This window comes from Elephas maximus, chromosome 5, assembly GCF_024166365.1.
Source record: "Elephas maximus indicus isolate mEleMax1 chromosome 5, mEleMax1 primary haplotype, whole genome shotgun sequence".
Lineage (NCBI taxonomy): Eukaryota > Metazoa > Chordata > Mammalia > Proboscidea > Elephantidae > Elephas > Elephas maximus.
Genome location: NC_064823.1, coordinates 49,799,904 through 49,820,483, shown reverse-complemented (window position 1 = coordinate 49,820,483; position 20,580 = coordinate 49,799,904). Strand labels below are relative to the sequence as shown.

At 37.7% G+C, this 20,580-nt stretch overlaps 1 long non-coding RNA gene across 2 annotated transcripts in view; it reads right to left on the bottom strand.

The window, feature by feature from the left end:
• Nucleotides 1-20,580, bottom strand: part of LOC126076918 (uncharacterized) — a 34,361-nt gene that overhangs the window by 13,192 nt on the left and 589 nt on the right. The gene's annotated exons all lie outside the window — the stretch shown is intronic.

The window sequence follows — 20,580 nt, the reverse complement described above, 5'->3', positions numbered from 1 at the left end:
ATGGAAGGAATACACAGTCATTATACCAAAAAGAATTAGTCGATGTTCAACCATTTCAAGAGGTAGCATATGATCAGGAACCCATGGTACTAAAGGAAGAAGTCCAAGCTGCTCTGAAGGCATTGACAAAAAACAAGGCTTCAGGAATGGATGGAATATCAGTTGAAATGTTTCAACAAACAGATGCAGCCCTGGAGGTGCTCACTCGTTTATGCCAAGAAATATGGAAGACAGCTTCCTGGCCAACTGACTGGAAGAGGTCCATATTTATGCCTATTCTCAAGAAAGGTGATCCAACCAAATGCAGAAATTATAGAACAATATCATTAATATCACAGGCAAGCAAAATTTTGCTGAAGATCATTCAGAAACAGCTGCAGCAGTGTATCAACTGGGAACTGCCAGAAATTCAGGCCGGTTTCAGAAAAGGATGTGGAACCAGGGATATCATTGCTGATGTCAGATGGACCCTGGCTGAAAGCAGAGAATACCAGAATGATGTTTACCTGTGTTTTATTGACTATGCAAAGGCATTTGACTGTGTGGATCATAACAAATTATGGATAACATTGCAAGGAATGGGAATTCCAGAACACTTAATTGTGTTCATGAGGAATCTTAACATAGACCAAGAGGCAGTTGTTCGGACAGAATGAGGGGATACTGATTGGTTTAAAGTCAGGAAAGGTGTGCATCAAGGTTGTATCCTTTCACCATACCTATTTAATCTGTATGCTGAGCAAATAATCCAAGAAGCTGGGCTATATGAAGAAGAATGGGGCATCAGGATTGGAGGAAGACTCACTAACAACCTGCGTTATGGAGGTGACACAACCTTACTTGCTGAAAGTGAAGAGGACTTGAAGCACTTACTAATGAAGATCAGAGGCCACAGCCCTCAGTATGGATTGCACCTCAACATAAAGAAAACAAAAATCCTCTCAGCTGGACCAATGAGCAACATCATGATAAACGGAGAAAAGATTGAAGTTGTCAAGGATTTTATTTTACTTGGATCTACAATCAACAGCCATGGAAGCAGCAGTCAAGAAATCAAAAGATGCATTGCATTGGGTAAATCTGCTGCAAAGAACCTCATTAAAGTGTTGAAAAACAAAGATGTCACCTTGAAGACTAAGGTGCACCTGATCAAGCCAAGGTATTTTCAGTCACATCATATGCATGTGAAAGCTGGACAATGAATAAGGAAGACCAAAGAGGAGTTGACGCCTTTGAATTGTGGTGTTGGCGAAGAATATTGAATATGCCATGGACTGCCAAAAGAAGGAACAAATCTGTCTTGGAAGAAGTGGAACCAGAATGGTCCTTAGAAGCAAGGATGGCGAGACTGCATCTTACATACTTTGCACACATTGTCAGGAGGGATCAGTCCCTGAAGAAGGACATCATGCTTGGCAAATACAGGGTTAGTGAAAAAAGGAAGACCCTTAACGAGGTGGTTTGACACAATGGCTGCAACAATGAGCTTAAGCATAACGATTGTAAGGATGGCGCAGGACCGGGCAGTGTTTCATTCTGTTGTGCACAGGGTCACTCTGACTCGACGGCACCTAACAACCACAATAACATTTAGAAAATTAAACAAATTTCAGGAGTTAGTTGATTGACTTGGAGGAAGAAAGAAGAACAATGATTCCAAGAGTTTTAGCATATTTTGGGTGGCTAATACCACCATGTGAATTAGACAACCAGAAGGAGCCTATGGAACCAAAAAACAAACAAACAAAACAAAACCCATTGCTGTCAACTGAGTGCAAATGTCTAACGGAATTTTCTGTCTCACTAAAATTCTTCTAATGTTAAGTATGTACACAACAGTTGTGTCTCCTTAACACACTATATAGCTCTCTATGAAAGCTGTTTCGTTATTGTTATGATTTGTTTATCTGACTTCCTCCTTGGCTAGATTAAGGCCCCTCAGGGGAGGGTCAATGCCTTATTCACTTCCACATCTTCCCACCAACTTGCCAGAGCCCATTAACAAATATATAATATATGGGCTTTGTAGTCAGAGAGCTAGGCTTAATTCTGGCTCTGCCAGGTACTAAACTACATGATCTAGTCAAGTTTCTAAGTATCTCTTAAGTTTCCATTTCCTCATCTTGTGAAATGGGTATAATATCTACATAATAGCACTGTTGTGAGGATTAACTAAGTCATCCTCCAGACATACACATTTTAACCAGTAGTAGCTGCTTTCAGGCTTGTGTTGAGGAGAAGCCTTGTCTAGGCTCCGCAGGAAAGAATGTGGTGTGATATTTTTCGTGAACATGGGATTAAAAAACAAAAGTGCACATGTCACCTATATGCTGTCCCTGAGGAACACTGTAAATTTCTTGAGGTAGGAACTTCATTGTTATAGCCCTGGTGTCTAGCTCAGTATCTGGAACGTGGTAAGTACCTGAAACTTGTTGAAAGAATGAATAAAATGCCTAGTATAGGATCTTTAAAGTAGGATATACTCAAATGTTCCCTTCCTTCTTTATATTCTTTTATTACGCAGTTTTTTACCCTTACGTTATCTTTTTTATGTGTAAAACCTATAATCTATATTTCTTAGGCTATACCTACCTGATAATAAAAGCTTAAAGCCAAATGACAGTACAAATCATATTTCTATAGTTCTGAAAACATTTGCTATTGCAGAACAGCAATGTCATACTCTGTTACTTCTGGAAGATGCTTTTATTTCTTGATATTATTTACCAAACCTGTTGCCCGTTGAGTCGATTCCAACTCATAGTGACCCTATACACCAGAGTAGAACTGTCCCATAGAGTTTCCAAGGAGCACCTGGCAGATTTGAACTGCCAACCTTTTGGTTAGCAGCCACAGCACTTAACCGCTACGCCACCAGGGTTTCCGATATTATTTACAGTACCTAATAAATGTGCCTTGCATAATTTCTTTCTTTTTTTGATTTTTTGCATGAAAGCTGAGTTAATAGGTGACTGGAATGATCTGTTGGGCTGCCAGTACGTCTTCACAAAAAGCTAAATGACCAGTGTGTAGAGATAAGGAAAAAAAAAAAAAACTTTTAATTTTTAAAGACTAATTTATAATATGGTACAGTGAATAACATGTACTTAATATCTGTATAGCTTTTATAACTTTAAAGTCATTTTGCTTAACAGTAATTATATGGACTGTTGAAGCAAATGCAGACATATTCACTTTTATATTTTCATTTTATATGCAGGCACTAAACTACCAGATTTTTAGTTTATATACAGGGGTCCATTCACTAGAACTAAGAAGATAGATCACAGTGAGGTAGTCAGGAAATTATAAAGTAACTTCTAGAAAAGGAGGTACTCAATGTTGACTGAACTAATAAGTGAATGAATGTGTACCTTATACATACAAGGAAAAAAGCTAGTGAGATTTAAGCCAATGTGAAGACTGTGAATTATATGTGGTTCCTGAGAAAATGGAGAACTAATAATGGTTGTTAGCTTCCTCCCTCTAAATTAACCCTGGGAAACTACAGAAACAAGAAGGAAGCAAGGACTTGAGGAATAATGTTAGAAACTATGAGGAAATTCTGCAGTATTAGTTTCTTTGGGCTGCTGCAACAAATGACCACCAATTAGATGGCTTAAAACAACAGAAATTTATTCTCTCACAGTTCTGGAGGCCAGAAGTCTGAAATCAAGCAAGCCCTGCTCCCTTTCAAGGTGCTAGGAGGGGATCTGCTCCATGCCTCTCTCCTAGTTTCTGATGGTTGCCAATAATCCTTGGTGCTCCTTGGCTGGTAGATGCATCACTCCATTCTCTGCCTCCGTCTTCATATGGCCTTCTCCTCTGTATGTCTGTGTCTCCTCTCTTTTTCTTACAAGGATACAGGCTTGTAAAATTGGATTTAGGGACCACCTTAATTCAGTATAAACTCATCTTAACTAATCATATCTGGAAAGATTCTTACAGGTAGTTCCCGACTTACCTCAGGGTTCCGTTCCGATAACTTGGTGATAAGTCACTTCTGATTTAGGTTTCATTATTATTGCTTTTCATTATGAGTATCTTTATAAATTCGATGTTTATTTGTCAGTAATTGAACATCTGAGAATGATAACATCAGCTAATTATGTCCTGCAACATTGTATGTAGCACATATTACTAATGATAAGATGTACGGAAAAACAAAAACTGGTTCGTCATGATTTGAATACAGCCTAAGTTGTGTACTACTTGTATTTCCAACTAAGGTCACATTCTGAGCTTCCAGATGAAGATGAATTTTGGCAGGACACTATTCAACCCATCACACCTGGTTACAATGAAATTAACTGTGTGTGTTATTTGTGTACATGTATGGAGTGGGGATGAGGGAACACATTGCAGGGATAATAGCTGAAAACAGTATTGAGAGAATAGGTTAGGAATTTTTAAGTATTGTTCCTACCACTCTCTCTACATCGTTTTGGGACAATCGGTGCAATTGATTGCTAAGAAATCGTCAACACCAGATCAGACTTCCCAGTGTAGGATAATATAAAGGGTCTGTGGAAGCAAGTTGCTGACAATAAAAAAAGGGTGGGCTGACTACTCTAGAGCATCGGAACACTCACTCTTCCACTCTTTTCTCAAACCCTTAGGGTTTTGGTGGATTATGACAGCCTTCAAAATGCAGGTGTCCCTGAGTATACAAGCTCAAAGGCAAAATATAAACACAGTAAAATAAAACAACATATTATTAAATGTCAAACTTATTCCATGCATAACAGTAGTATTATAGAGCATTAATGGGATCCCTGCTCTCTTTAATGTCTAGTTAATGATGCTTGGAGTAGGCTAGGTCTATCAACTTCTGAGGTAAAGGAGAATCTGCCAGTCATTTTAAGGACTACATATGCAGATTACAGTAAGTATGGATTTTCTAAGGCAAAAAAGGTGGCTTCAGAATGAAAAAAGAAAAAAAATTTAAAGATCTACAAAACTGTTTATTGTGTATGTGTGCATATACTTATATATTTACTTTTTAACCATATCTTTTTCTATTCAAGGACCGTAGAAGGATTATCTCAGTATATGCACACAGAATTGTAAGATGGAAAGTTTTTTTCCAAGCTCACTCCATTCTATCATGTTTCTAGGAATTTTATGTAGGCAATTCTATATACTGCTTATTTTAGCACCGCAGAGTATTTGTTATGGAAGATGATTTAAAAGGTTTTACCAGATCCCAGTTTCGTTTCTTTAATTTTGTTTTTATTTCGGGTTTGCTGAACTTCCTCTTAAAACTGTGGGTAAGGCAAGGCAATTAAAATTTGGTTCCTCATAAAGAAGTATAATGTAAGAACTGAAATCATAGAATACTTTTCTTAATAAGTTTTGTTTATACCTTAAAAATGTTTGAATAAGGTTTCTGGTCGGTGTGATCTTCCGCTGCATGTGAGTTTGTGAATCTTTCCAGTTAAAACATGGCTAAAAGCTTACAGAGTAAATGGAAAAGGAAGATGCGTGCTGAAAAGAGAAAAAAGAATGCCCCAAAGGAACTAAACGGACTTAAAAATATTCTCAAAATTTCGGCTTCTAGCCTACTAGACTGTGAGAGAATAAACTTCTGTTTGTTAAAGCCATCCACTTGTGGTATTTCTGTTATAGCAGCACTAGATAACTAAGACAGATATAAAGTCTTCTTAAAAATAAAGTAACTTTACCAACATCTCCTTGATATCTTGGACAACATAGGGATTTGGAAAGTATAACACATAATTTCAAATGAAACTCATGTTTGACAATAAAAGTTGCTATTAGCATAGTTTTTTTTTAAAGACAGTAAAAAAGATTAGAGTTGAGTATTAGGTCTTGGCTGTCTGCCATTGAAGTTATTGCCACATGCATGATTGGACCTACCTTTTGGTGAAACGACAGAGCTCTTTATAAGTGTGTGTGTCTCCTGGATTCACATCTTAAGAACCCTCTGGAGTTTTGAAAGATGTTTTCCCAAGCACAGCTCTTTGGGTTTAGAGACACGGTTAGTAGATACCAGAATAAACTGGTATGATAAATTTAACCCAAAATTCTCCTCCAGTAATATTACCGAAAATAACTCTTTAGTACTTTTTCCAGTTGCTATTGAGTCGACCCTGAGTCATGGTGCCCCCCACGTGTGTCAGAATAGAACTGTGCTCCATAGGGTTTTTGACAGCTGATTCTCCAGAATTAGACTGCCAGGCCTTTCTCCCAAGGCATCTCTGGGTGAACTGGATCCTTCAATCTTTTGGTTAGCAGCTGAGTGCATAAACTGTCTGCACCACCTGGGGACTGTCTAATGCTACTAATTATGAATTAACAACTTCTTGCTGCTATACCTAATAAACAAATCAAACCTGAGTGAGTAGGCAGAAAGATAAGAATATGTAAAAAAACATAGACTTAATGACTGCCTCCAAAACAACTCAAGCAGTGAAAGTTTGGTGGGTTCCAAATGGAATGCAAGGTTTTAGTCGCTTATTCCACAATGTCATGTTGTTGTCACTTGCCAGCGAGTCAGCACCCAACTCAGGGAGACTCTGTGCAAAACAGGATTGGACCGTTGTGATCCATATAGTTTTTACTGGCTGATTTTCAGAAGTAGATCACCAGGCCTTTCTTCCTAGCCTGTCTTGTCTGGAAGCTGCACTGAAAAATATTCAGCATCACAGCAGCACAGAAGCCTTCAATGACAGATGGGTGGTGGCCGTGCCTGGGGGGCGTCGGCTGAGAACTGGACCTAGGTTTCCTGCATGGAAGGTGAGTACTCTACCACTGAACCACCACCGCCCTCTCCACAATGACGTAGGTAGGGATATAAAATTCCCACAAGATACCTTTGAGACACTTTGGAAAATTATTTTTCTCCTTCTACTTCCTAGATTCCTTTGTTTTCTTTATATTTTTACATTAGATATATATTCAACATATTAAAAAAAAAACTTACAGAATATATAAATCAGAAATGCAAAGTCCCGTGTTCACCAAGAACAATGATTAAGTTTCCTGTCCATTCTTACAGAATTTTTGTGCATACATTATCATATGTTTCTTTTTAAATTTTGTTTTTATGTGCTCGGCTGCTAAATGGAAAATTGGAGGTTTGAGGTGCCTCAGGAAGCCTGGCAACGTACTTCCAAAAAATCAGCCACTGAAGGCTGCATGAAGCACAGCTCTACTCTGACACACATGGGATCACCATGAGCCAGAATCAACTCAGCAGCAACTGTTTTTGTTTTGTTTTAACGCACATTTTGGGGTCAAATCATTCTCTAAGGCTTGTAAGCCATCCTACAGCCCCTGCCTCCATTTCCTTCTTCCTAGAGTAACCACTTTCACCTTGAAATAATGTGGGTTATGATTCTATTGCGATTTTTTAAAGTTTTACCTATTGACTTCTCACCATGGAACGTAAGAATTCACTTTTCTTTCAACTCTCTTCCCAAGACCCCTTCATGAACATGGATATTTTTCGACCCCATCTCATCCTTACGTTTCCAATATAGTTATAAACTAATTCAGACAGATAATATTTAGGTTTATATTATTATGGCTAGGTGATTAAATGCTATTCACAGCTAAGCCTAGTACGTATCCTGATTAATTTTCCTTTCCTGTACTAATTTGTTATCCTAGAGTTAACAATTCATTTTTTTTTATTTGCTTAGTTTTTTATGTAATAACCCTAAACTATAGCCCAGCAGGGTAGATCTCCTCAGTTTGTTCAAACATACTAGATATTCCATCAATTTCATGTTTTTGAAGACATCTCTTCCAGTCTTCTGAATTGCTCTAATCTCCTCATCTGTGATTACTTTTATCTCTCTTTTATGTTAGTTTTCTTATTTCTCTCATCATAATGTCCCACTTTTTCTTGGTTTATTCCTCATTTAGGTGAAGCACATTCTCTATTAGCTTCTTGAGAAAGGATGCATGGAATGTGTATTTTTTGAGAACTTGTAGGTCTGAAGTAGACTTTTAGTCTCATACTTGGCTGATTGATTTGGTATAGAATTCTAAAATAGAAGTAATTTTGCTTCACAATTTTGAAGCATTACTCCATTATTCTTTAGCTTCCAGAGTTGCCGTTAAGAAGTCTAATACATTTAGCTTCTTATGAATTGTATGAAATCTTTTTTTTTCTCTATAATCTTCTATAATTATTTTTTGTCTCCAGTGTTCTAAAACTTCACAATATGTGCTGATATGCGTCAATAAGACAAACAAAGGTGTGATGGACATTTGGGGAGACTCTTCAAGCCAGAAACTGTTCTTCAGTTCTAAGAAATTTTCTTAAATCATTGCTTTCAAGATATCCTACCATCCATTTTCTTTATACTTCCTTTCTGAAGATTACATGCTTCCTAGATTAGTGCTCTAATTTCCCTATATTCATTCTCTTTCTTGATTCTTTTGATGTTCCTTTTTGAGAGAGTATCATCTTACTAGTTTCAGGGATGCACTCATCTAATAGAATGATTTTTTTATGAAAAGTTTTCTCTCTAGATAGTGTCTCTTTAGTTCATTTTGTTCTTTTTCCTACTAGATGCTTTCCTCAAATGTCTTGTTACCCTGGACTACTTGCTCATAGTTGAGAGTGGGGCATTAAAAATTGTATGTGTAAGTGGTAGCTGCCTACACTAGAGGGTGATCAGTTAGGCCTTTTGTTGGGAAACTCATCTTACAGTATCTTTTTTGGGGGGTTGGTAAGACTGTCCAGAGGGGCTCTTATTCAGTTGACCACTTAAAGGGTAAATTCCTGGCTGCAAGCTTTCTGGGAGTTGAGTGGGAGAGTTACTGAGAGGGTGTCATCATTTACATGTAAACTTTCATTTAATTCTATTTTCAGTGAATTATTCCTATCTTCAACTATGCCTGGTGGCTCCTAAACAGTGATTCTCTGTCTTATCATCTCCAGAGAATAAACCTTCAGTTTTTTGCTAAGGTGGGAGAGGGGTAGTCATCTGACTGCAAACTGTAGGAAGGGTAATATATTTGGGGCTCTAAACATACTTTCACACTGATATTCCTATATTTACCCCAACTTTGCTCCTGCTTCTGGAAGTGCCTAGTGCTACCATTTCCTGAGGTTTTTGAATTCCATAGTGAAATTGGATTGGTTTATAGTTTTTCATAATTTTTAGCATATGTATCTACACTACGTTTTGTATCTATTTTTCTTTGTAGTCATTGCAAATAGTATTATGTCTTAAATTTCAGTTTCTGCATGTTCATTGTCAGTATACTTTACTTTTTAATATGTGGAAATATTTGTCTCTGAATTTTAGTTGTTATTAAAAAAAATGCCAGGGCCAGAAACTTGTGCTTTTGACCAAGATAGAACAAAAGGGACCACATTTACCTTCCCAACTTCCACAACAAGAAGACCAGACAAAATATATCAAATAGTGGTTTTGTCATTAGACTACAGGTAGCATGGGACTACACTCCCTGAGAGAAGGGAAACAAATACAGAGCCAATGGGCTCCCTCAGCTGACGACATAGAAATTTAAGTTTGGGGAGGCCAAGGTGGGTAGAGTTTGTGGGGCAGAATCCTCAAGAAAAGGAAGCTGCAAAGAGAGAAACAGTGAAGATCTGCCCAGGGGTCTCCCCAAGTCTTTGGGTGAGTAGTGATCTGTGTATGCCTGAGAAACAACTACCCAAGGCCATGGAAAGACCACTAGAATGAACTATGAGTTCACATTAACTTTATCCAAAGAATTTGGTCTTTGTCCTTAGCTCTTGAGATAACAAAAAAGAAACCAAAACTCACTGCTGTCAAGTTGATTCTGACTCATAGTGGCCCTATAGGACAGAGAAGAACTGCCCCATAGGGTTTCCAAGGAGCGGCTGGTGGATTTGAACTGCCAACCTTTTGGTTAGCAGCTGAATAATTAATTAACCACTGTGTCACCAGGGCTCCCTTGAGAGATAAGCCCCCCCCCCAAAAAAAAACGTTGGAATTTAAGTATTTTTGATAATTACTCTAGATCACACCTAACTAACACATTAGGTGAGGTGATGAGGTGACGCTGGGGTGGGAGCTAGCCAGGCCTGGGAGCCCCGCTGCATAATACTTTGTGATTACCTTGTGATATTGACCAACCACAGGCGACACGGGCCAAATAAAAGCCCTGGACATGAAACTATATAGGCTTCCTGGTTGGTGAAAGACATTGATGCACGTGGGAGAGTACCGCGCCACTTGTGACACAGACCTCCATGCTGGGAACCCTCCCACACCTCACCTTTATGCATCTCTTCATTTGCAGCCTATTTTCCTACAATAAAGTTGTAATCATCAGTATAGCGCTTTACCCTGAGTTCTGCTGGTCATTCCAACGGGTTGTGAATTGAGGTAAATTTAGCCTGGACTAAGTTTGCTCTAGACCTTCCCTAATAAACTTAAACAAAAAATACATTGCTTTTTAAAAGAATATAATAAAATGCAGCAACCAACAATGTAAAATTTACAATGTCTAACATCAAATAAAAAATTACTGACCATATAAAGTAGGAAACTATGACTTGTATGCAGAAGAAAAATCCATTAATAAAAATAGGCTCAGACAGTACAGACATGAAGGAAGTAGCACACAAAGATGTTAGAAAGGCTGCTTCAATATGCTCCATGTATTTAAGAAAGTAGAAGAAAATATGAGCATAGTGATGGAAAAAAATGGAAGATATAAAAAAAAGATCCAAATGAGATCCTAGAGATTAACAGAAATATATTTGAAGTTAAAATATATATATACATATATATATATATATACACTGAACGGGATTAGCAGCAGCACAGAAGAAAAGATTTAAATAACTGGAATGTGTATTACTTACCTACCAGTAGCCATTGAGTTGATTCTGACTCATGGCAACCCCATGTGTGTCAAAATAGAACAGTTCTCCATGGGAGAATAGATCTGGCAATCTGCTCCCATAAAGATTATAGCCTAGGAAACCCTATGGGCCAGTTCTATTCTGTACTATAGTGTTACTATTAGTTGGGATTGACTTGACAGCACACAACAGCAACGCTCAGTAGTAGATGATACTAAATTTTTGTGTTTTAAATATCTTTGCTATTTCTATATTTTAAATATTCTTTTTTGACAAAGTAGAAGTTGAGAAACCTAGGGTGGTTCTCCCAATTAAAAAATTTACTGGTTGGTGAAATCTAAAAACCTGGAAATCACTAGTTTACAGGCCCAGTAGAGTGGTAAGAAGATGAAAATTGAAGAGAGGGTAATTGACAGAGCAAGGTCTTGGAGGAATTGAGCTCGAGAACACAGGGAGCAGTTAAACCTCAAGAACGAGGAAGAAGCTAAATGTGGAAGGAATTATAGACATCTTTAGAGATGGTGATGAGGAAGACTTCTTTGGTAACTAAAAATCAAGGTCATATCAGCTAAACATACGCTTGGTAGAGTTAAGTAGGAGGCATGTGTAGAACAGTGAAAATTTGGAATAGCTTTTGTGAAGAATGGGAAAAAATAAACAGATCCATTACAAACTGGGAAAACAGAGATGGTTTCAAGACTAAGTATCTTTTTTTTCTTAATTTATTTATTGTGCTTTAAGTGAAAGTTTACAAATCAAGTCAGTCTCTCATACAAAAACGTATACACACCTTGCTATGTACTCCTAGCTGCTCTCCCCCTAATGGGACAGCACGTTCCTCCTCTCCACTCTGTATTCCCCATGTCCATTCAACCAGCTCCTGTCCCTCTCTGCCTTCTCATCTGCCTCCAGACAAAAGTTGTCCACATAGTGTCATGTATCTACTTGAGCTAGAAGCTCACTCCTCACCAGTATCATTTTCTGCCTTATAGTTCAGTCCGATCACCATCCACTGTCTGAAGAGTTGGCTTTGGGGATGGTTCTAGTCTTAGGCTAACAAAGGGTCCAGGGACCATGACCTCCAGGGTCCCTCTAGTCTCAGTCAGACCATTAAGTCTGGTCTTTTTATGGGAATTTGAGATCTGCATCCCACTGTGTTCTCCTTCTCCATCAAAGATTCTTTGTTGTGTTCCCTGTCAGGGGAGTCATCAGTGGTAGCTGGGCACCATCTAGTTCTTTTGGTCTCAGGATGATGTTTTCTCTGGTTTATGTGGCCCTTTCTGTCTCTTAGGATCATCTTTACCTTATGTCTTTGATGGTCTTCATTCTCCTTTGCTCCAGGTGGGTTGAGACCAATTGATGCATCTTAGATGGCTGCTTGCTAGTGTTTAAGACCGCAGATGCCACTCACCAAAGTGGAATGCAGAATGTTTTCTTAATAGATTTTGTTATGCCAGTTGACCTAGATGGCCCCTGAAACCATGGTCCCCAAACCCCAGTCCCTGCTACTTCGAAGACCAGAGTATTCAGGAAACTTCTTTGCTTTTGGTTTAGTCCAGTTGTGCCAACCTCTCCTGTATTGTGTGTTGTCTTTCCCTTCACCTAAAATAGTTCTTGTCTACTATATAATTATTGAATACCCCCTCTCTCCCTCCCCACCCTCGTAACCATCAAGGAATATTTTCTTCTGTGTTTAAACTTCTTCTTGAGTTCCTATAGTAGTGGTCTCATACAATATTTGTCCTTTTGCAACTAATTTCACTAAGCATAATGCCTTCCAGATTCCTCTATGTTATGTTTCATGGATTCATCATTGTTCTTAATTGTTGCATAGTATTCCATTGTGTGAATATACCATAATTTATTTCTCCACTCATGTGTTGATGGGCACATTGGTTGCTTCCATCTTTTTGCTGTTGTAAACAGTGCTACAGTGAACATGGATGTGCATGTATCTGTTTGTATGAAAGCTCTTATTTCTCTAGGATATATTCCAAGGAGTGGAGTTGCTGGATCATATGGTAGTTCTATTTCTAGCTTTTTAAGGAAACTCCAAATCGACTTCCAAAGTGGCTGTACCATTTGACATTCCCACCAGCAGTGTGTAAGTGTTCCAGTCTCTCCACAACCTCTCCAACATTTATTACTTTGTGTTTTTTGGATTAATGCCAGCCTTGTTGGGGTGAGATGGCATCTCACCATGGTTCTGATTTATATTTCTCTAAGGGCTAATGATCGTGAGCTGGAATATCTTCTTTGGTGAAGTGTCTGTTCATAACCTTTGCCCATTTTTTAATTGGATTGTGTTTTTGTTGTTGAGTTTTTGCAGTATCATGTAGATTTTAGAGATCAGATGCTGATTGGAATTGTCATAACCAAAAACTTTTTCCCAGTCTATGGGTAATCTTTTTACTCCTTTGGTGAAGTCTTTGGATGAGCATAGGTGTTTGATTTTTATCTAGTTTCTCTTCTGGTGTTTGTACATTGTTAGTAATGTTTTGTATACTGTTTATGCCATGTATTAGGGCTCCTAGCGTTGTCCCTACTTCTTCTTCCATGATCTTTATCATTTTAGATTTTATATTTAGATCTTTGATCCATTTTGAGCTAGTTTTTGTGCATGGTGTGAGGTATGGGTCTTGTTTCATTTTTTTCCAGATGTATATCTAGTTATGCCAGCACTATTTGTTAAAGAGATTGTCTTTTCCCCACTTAACAGATTTTGGGCCTTTCTCAAATATTAGCTGCTCATATGTGGATGGATTTATATCTGGATTCTCAATTCTGTTCCATTGGGCTACATATCTGTTGTTGTACCAGTACCAGGCTATTTTGACTACTGTGGCGGTATAATAGGTTCTAAAATCAGGTAGTGTGAGGCCTCCCACTTTGCTCTTTTTCAGTAATGCTTTACTTATCTGGGGCCTCTTTCCCTTTCACATGAAGTTGATGGTTTGTTTCTCCATCTCGTTAAAAAATGTCATTGGTATTTGAATCGGGATTGCATTGTTTCTATAGATCGCTTTGGGTAGAATAGACATTTTTACAATGTTGAGTCTTCCTATCCATGAGCAAGGTATGTTTCTCCACTTATGTAGGTCTCTTTTGTTTTTTTGCAGTAGTGTTTGGTAGTTTTCTTTCTATCGGTCTTTTACATCTCTCGTTAGATTTATTCCTAAGTATTTTATCTTCTTGGGGGGTATTATAAATGGTATTGATTTGGTGATTTCCTCTTCAGTGTTCTCTTTGTTGCTGTAGAGGACTCCAACTGATTTTTGTATGTTTATCTTATATCCTGGTACGCTGCTGAACTCCATTAGTTTCAGCAGTTTTCTTGAGGATTCTTTAGGGTTTTCTGTGTATAAGTTTAGTGGTAGTAAGGAAGTAGAAGATAATAAGAGCATATGTGATTGTGGTCAGAGAGTAGGATTTCTGAATTTAAGTTCTTGAAGTCACAGTAAAGATTCATTGACTAATGATGATAATAACCATTCATTGAGCACATTTTAAAAATTAATTGTATGTAGTCCTAACAACCATTAGCATCACTATATAACAGAGGAGAAAACTGAGACCCCAATGCATTTTCAATAGAAAACTTCAGTTTTTTTCAGAGAACTTGACAAGATGACCCTGAAATTAATATAAATAGTAAAGACCTAAGCATTTCCAAGATAATTTTGAAGGAAATAGGTGGGGAGGCTTGTCCTGCTGGATATTAAAACATATACAGCTGCAGCAATTATGATAGTGTGGCATTGTTATAGAAGTCACACAAATTGACCAATAAAAGAGAATAAACAACCCATAGATGCATGGTAAGAGAGGTGACATTAAAAATCATAGAAGACAAGCTGAATTATTCAATAAATTGTCCTAGGACAATCAGTTGTCTGCATATAAAAAGAAATAAAATAAAATTAGATCCTTAGTTCAAGTGTCAAAAAGAAATACTAGGTTGAAAACAGAGTAAAAGTTTAATATTTTTAGCAAATAAAAAAACAAACCCACTCCTGTCAAGTTGATTCCGACTCATAGCGACCGTATATGACAGAGTCGAACTGCATCATAGGTTTCTAAGGAGTGGATGGTGGACTCAAATTGTTCACCTTTTGGTTAGCAGCCAAATGCTTAACCACTGTGCCATGAGAGCTCCTTAGCAAATAGATGGAATATCTTTGTGATAATGGAGTAAGGAAGGATTTCTTAAACAAGAACCCCAAAGTACAAATTATAAAAGAAAGAAAAAATCTGACTACATTCTAACTAAATTTCAAAATAAGAAAAGACACCATAGACAAAGGTAAAGGAGAAAAAATAGATTGAGAGAAGATAAGCAAACAGTATAACCAAAAAAGTATTACCCAGAAAACACAAATGGAGGTGATGAACAAACAGTAGCAAAATGGGCAAAGACACCTCGAGATGTCCAGTAGGCATTTGAAATTAGTGATAACTGGAGAAATCTGGGCTGGAAAGAGATGTGGGCTACATCCATGTATTGATGATGTTTGAATTCATGGGACTGGTTGGACTTACTGAAGGAATACAGGTAAAGCAATAAGAGATTTGGGCTTCATACATGAAAAAAGTGAAGGATCATTAAAAAGAAAGAAGGAAAATACCGAAATGGATGTCAAAAGAGACTCTGAAACTTGCTCCTAAGCACCGACCGAGCAGCTAAAGCAAACAGAAGTGATAAAGTAAAAGAGCTAAACAAAAGATTTCAAGAGTAGCTGGAGAAAACAAGGTAAAGTATTACAATAAAATGTTCAAAGACTTGGAGTTAGAAAACCAAAAAGGGAAAAACTGATTGGCATTTCTCAAGCTGAAGAGAAAATTCAAGCCTCGAGTTGGATTAGTGAAGGATTCTATGGGCAAAAAATATATATATATATATATATATGTATAATGACGCAGCAAAAGAAGATGAAAGAAATACACAGAATCGCTATACCAAAAAGAATTGGTTGACATCAGCCATTTCAGGAGGTATTGTATGGTCAAGAACGCGTGTTAGTGAAGGAAGTACCAAGCTGCATGTAAGGCACTGGTGAAAAACAAGGCTTCGGGAACTGATAGGATACCAATTGATATACTTCAACAAACTGATATAATACTGGAAGCATTTACTACGCTGTGCCAAGAAATTTGGAAAACAGCTACCTGGCCAACCAACTAGAAAAGATCCACATTTGTGCCCATTCCAAAGAAAAGTGATCAAATGGAATGGGAAAATTATCCAACAATATCATTAATATCACACTGTAGCAAACTTTGCTGAAGATAATTTAAAATGACTGCAACTGTACAGGCATCAACTGGAAACTGCCAGAAGTTCAAGCCAGATTCAGAGAGGATGTGGAACATGGGATATCATTACTACCGTCAGGTAGATTTGGGCTGGAAGCAGAAAATATCAGAAAGATGTTTACCTGTATTTTATCAACTACATGAAAGCATTCGACTGTGTCTAACATTATGGATAACATTATGTTATCGTGGATAACATTATGAAGAATGGGAATTCCAGAACACTGCCGTGGTCACGCGAAACCTGTACATGGATTAAGAGGCAGTTGTTCAAACAGAACGAGGGGATACTGCATGGTTCAAAACTGGAAGAGGTGTGTGGAAGGGTTGTATCCTTTTACTTTCCTTATTCAATCTGTATGCTGAACAAATAATCCAAGAAGCCAAGCTAAGTGAAGAACCTGGCATCAGGATTAGAGGTACATTCATTAACAACCATATGAAAATGGTAAACACCAGGGCATAATGGTTAAGAGCTACAGCTGCTAATCAAAAGGTAGGCAGTTCTCATCCACCAGGCACTCCTTGGAAACTGTATGGGGCAGTTCTACTCTGTCCTACAGGGTTGCTGTGAGTCAGAATCGACTTGAGGGCAATGGGTTTTTGGTTTTTAAATGCAGATGACACAACCCTGCTTGCCAAAAATGAAGATGACCTGACGCAGTTACTGACAGTAAAAAGACTATCATCTTCAGTATGGATTACACCTGAACATGAGGAAAATTAAAATCCTTACAACTGCACCAATAAACCACATCATGATAAATGGACAAAAAATTGAAGTTGTCAAAGCTTTCATTCTACTTGGATCAACAATCAGTGTTCACTGAAGCAGCAGCCAAGAAATCAAATGAGGTACACTGGGAAAATCTGCTGCAAAAGACCTCTACTTTTTAAATAAAATTTTTATTGTGTTTTAGGTGAAAGTTTACACAGCAAATTAGGTTCCCATTTAACAATTTTTATACAAATTGTTCTGTGCCATTGGATACAATTATTACAATTTGTCAGCATTCGCATTATTTCCATTCTGTTTGTTATGTTTCCATTTGTCTAGCTTCCCTTGCCCTCCTTGCCTTCTCATGTTTGCTTTTGCTTAAATGTTGACCATTTGGTCTCATATAGTTGATTGTTTAAGACAGCACATCACTCACAGGTGGTATTGTTTATTTTATAAGCCAATCTATTATTTGGCTTAAATGTGACCTATAGAAACAGCTTCAGTTCCAAGTTCAAAGGCTATCTTAGGGGGACAGTCTCAGGGGTTCCTCTAGTCTCTATCAATCCAGTAGGTCTGGCCTTTTTTAGGAAATTTGAATTTTGTCCTACATTTTTCCTCTGTTTTATCTGGCACCTTTTTTGTGTCCCTGGTCAGAAAAGTCAGTAGTGATAGCCAGGGACCATCTAGTTCTTCTGGTCTCAGATTAGAAGAGGCCACGGTTCATGTGGGCTGTCATGTGGACTAGTTTCTTCTTCGAGCTTTTGATTCCCTTCATTCTCTTTTGCTCCATACAGGTAGAGACCAATAGTTGTATCTTAGATGGCTGTCTGCAAGCTTTTAAGACCCTAGATGCTACTCACCAAACTAGGATGTAGAACATTATGAACTGTTACGCCAATTGACTAAGGTGTCCCCTGAGACTATGGTTCTAAGCCTTTTAACACAGCAAACCAAGATGTTTGGATATGTCTAGGAAGTCTCTGTAACAGTGCACCCTGTGAGCTTTAAAGCTTTTTAAAAAGCAAAGATATCACTGTTATGGGTTGAATTGTGTCCCCCCCAAAATATGTGCTGTAAATCCTAACCTGTATACTTGTGTTATAATCCCAATTAGGAATAAGTTTTCTTTGTTATAATAATTAGACAATATTAGTATAGAATATGTCTCAAAAGAAATACAACCAGAATGCTCCTTTGAAGCAAGGATGGCGAGACTACATCTCACATACTTTGGACATGTTATCAGGAGGGATCAGGCCCTGGAGAAGGACATTGTGGTTGGTATAATAGAGGATCAGTGAAAAAGAGGAAGCCCCTCAACGAGATGGAGTGGCTGCAACAATGGGCTCAAGCAAAACAACAACTGTAAGGATGGCACAGGACCACGCAGTGTTTTGTTCTGTTGTGCATAAGGTCACTATGAGTTGGAATCGACGCGACAGCACCTAAGAACAACAGTATAGGATAGGTCCTAAGTAAATCTCTTTTGAGATATAAAAGAACAGATTAGGCATAAAGAAGCAGGGAGAGATGGGGGATGATATATGCCAAGCCACATGAAGATCACCAAGGAACAAGGACCGTCTTTCAGAGTCAACGAAGAAAGCCTTCCTCTGTAGCAGGCACCTGAATTTGGACATGCCAAAAACCAAACCCACTGCCGTCAAATCGATTCCGACTCATAGTGACCCTAGAGGACAGGGTAGAACTGCCCCTTAGGGTTTCTAAGGAGCATCTAGGCAGATTCGAACTGCCGACCTTTTGGTTAGCAGCTGTAGCACTTAACCACTACCCCACCAGGATTTCCGAATTTGGACATCTAGCCTCCTAAACTGTGAGAAAATAAATTTATGTTTGTTAAAGTCACCTACATGTACTATTTCTGTTATAGCAGCACTGGATAACTAAGATAATCATTTTGATGACTAAGGTGCAGCTGTCTCAAGTGTATATGAAATGTGGACAATGAAAAAGGAAGACAGAAGAATTGACACATTCAAACTGTGGTGCTGATGAAGAATGTTGAATATACCATGAACAAATTAGTCTTAAAAGAAATATAACCAGAATATTCTTCAGAAGCAAAGATGGAAACTTCAACTCACTTACTTTGGGCACATCATCAGAAAAGACCAATTACAAGAAAAGGACATCATGCTTAGTAAAGCAGAGACTCAACTAAAACGAGGGAACTCTCAACGAGAATTTGTTGGACACTGTATGAAGAGGTGGTCTGATAACTGTCACTTTTACTTAGAACAATATTATCTTCAGCTCCTGTATTTCATGTACTGCCAAGAAGGCAGAGTTGTGGGAAAATGATAAGAATTTATAAATATGAATAACAATAGAATTTACATTTTAAAGTAAACATAAGAAAATATTCCCTAATGGACATTGAGGATTTTTGGGGTGGAGGGTGGAATCAAGAACTGTCTCCTTTTCTACATTAACATATGCAGAAATAGCTCATCTATGCATCCATACCTCCTTTCTTTAAGGCCAAAATAAGAAAAGAAAGAAAAATGTTTTATCTATAGACTTTCACTCAAAGCATTTCTTCTGCTTAGAAACAGCATATCGGCTATCCACATAAACTGCTAAAACAAACAAACAAACAAAAAAGACAAAGCCAGTAAAAAAAGACTATGTACTGTATAATTCCTTTTATATGAAGTTCAAGAACATGCAAAGTAAGACAGAATAGTGGTAGTGGTTAAGTGATGGGCATGGTCAGAAGGGTGCAAAGAAGCCTTCTGGGGCACTGGATATATTCTATATATTGAATTGTATATTTGGCACTTGAACATGTTATACCTCTTAAAGTACATATTTTTTAATCCCCTAAATTAAAACAAGACAAAAAACAAAATAACCAAGGTCTTAACAATCTCATTCCATACATGTTTTGCCCTTGCCAAGATGGTCAAATGATTGAATTAAAAAGAAACATTCAATGGTCTACGAGATTCTCTTCCCCTCCCATCCCACCCTTACTTTAATTATCACAAGGGTGCCTCTACAACAGCGTAGCAAGAATTAATAACCAAAAAAAAAAAAAAAAGCCGGAGGATAAGGATGTTTAAGTTTCACCATTTTCAGGGTGTATAAACAAGTTCCCGGGTCCTTTTTCCGCCAAACCAAAACTCCCAAAAGGAGTCTGGAAGAAATCAGAATGTAAATACCAACCTTTTAATCGTTACTTAGTATATTATCTTCTATACTGCCCTAACTCATGGCCATGAACCTGTATCTAAACAAATCTTTCTAGAATTTCCATTTTGATTTTACTTTGACAATTTGGAATAGGGTAAAATGATAGAGAACAGTTTTATCTAAATTTCAACTAACTCCATTACTGCCAACTGCTATTTTTTACTGAGGACAGTTCAGAGAATGAAAAATTCCTTCCTATTCCCATTTTAAAATGAAAATATCAAACAAAAAATAAAAAATAAAATGTATTATATCTGGCTGTTACAGTAGTCGCACAAAATGAAATGTAGGAATCCGCCTGTTGGTTAAGTGTTCAGAACTATAAATAATGAGGCAAAGTATTAAGATATCCCACCACACACACACGCCACGCAATCACCAATGCACTGTTCAGATATTTCGACTTCAGCGAAAATATGAAACAAAGTCAAGTAAAGAAGGTGTTTCAGGGGACTGAAGCTGTCTCTTTTCACCCTTCAAATAATTTTTA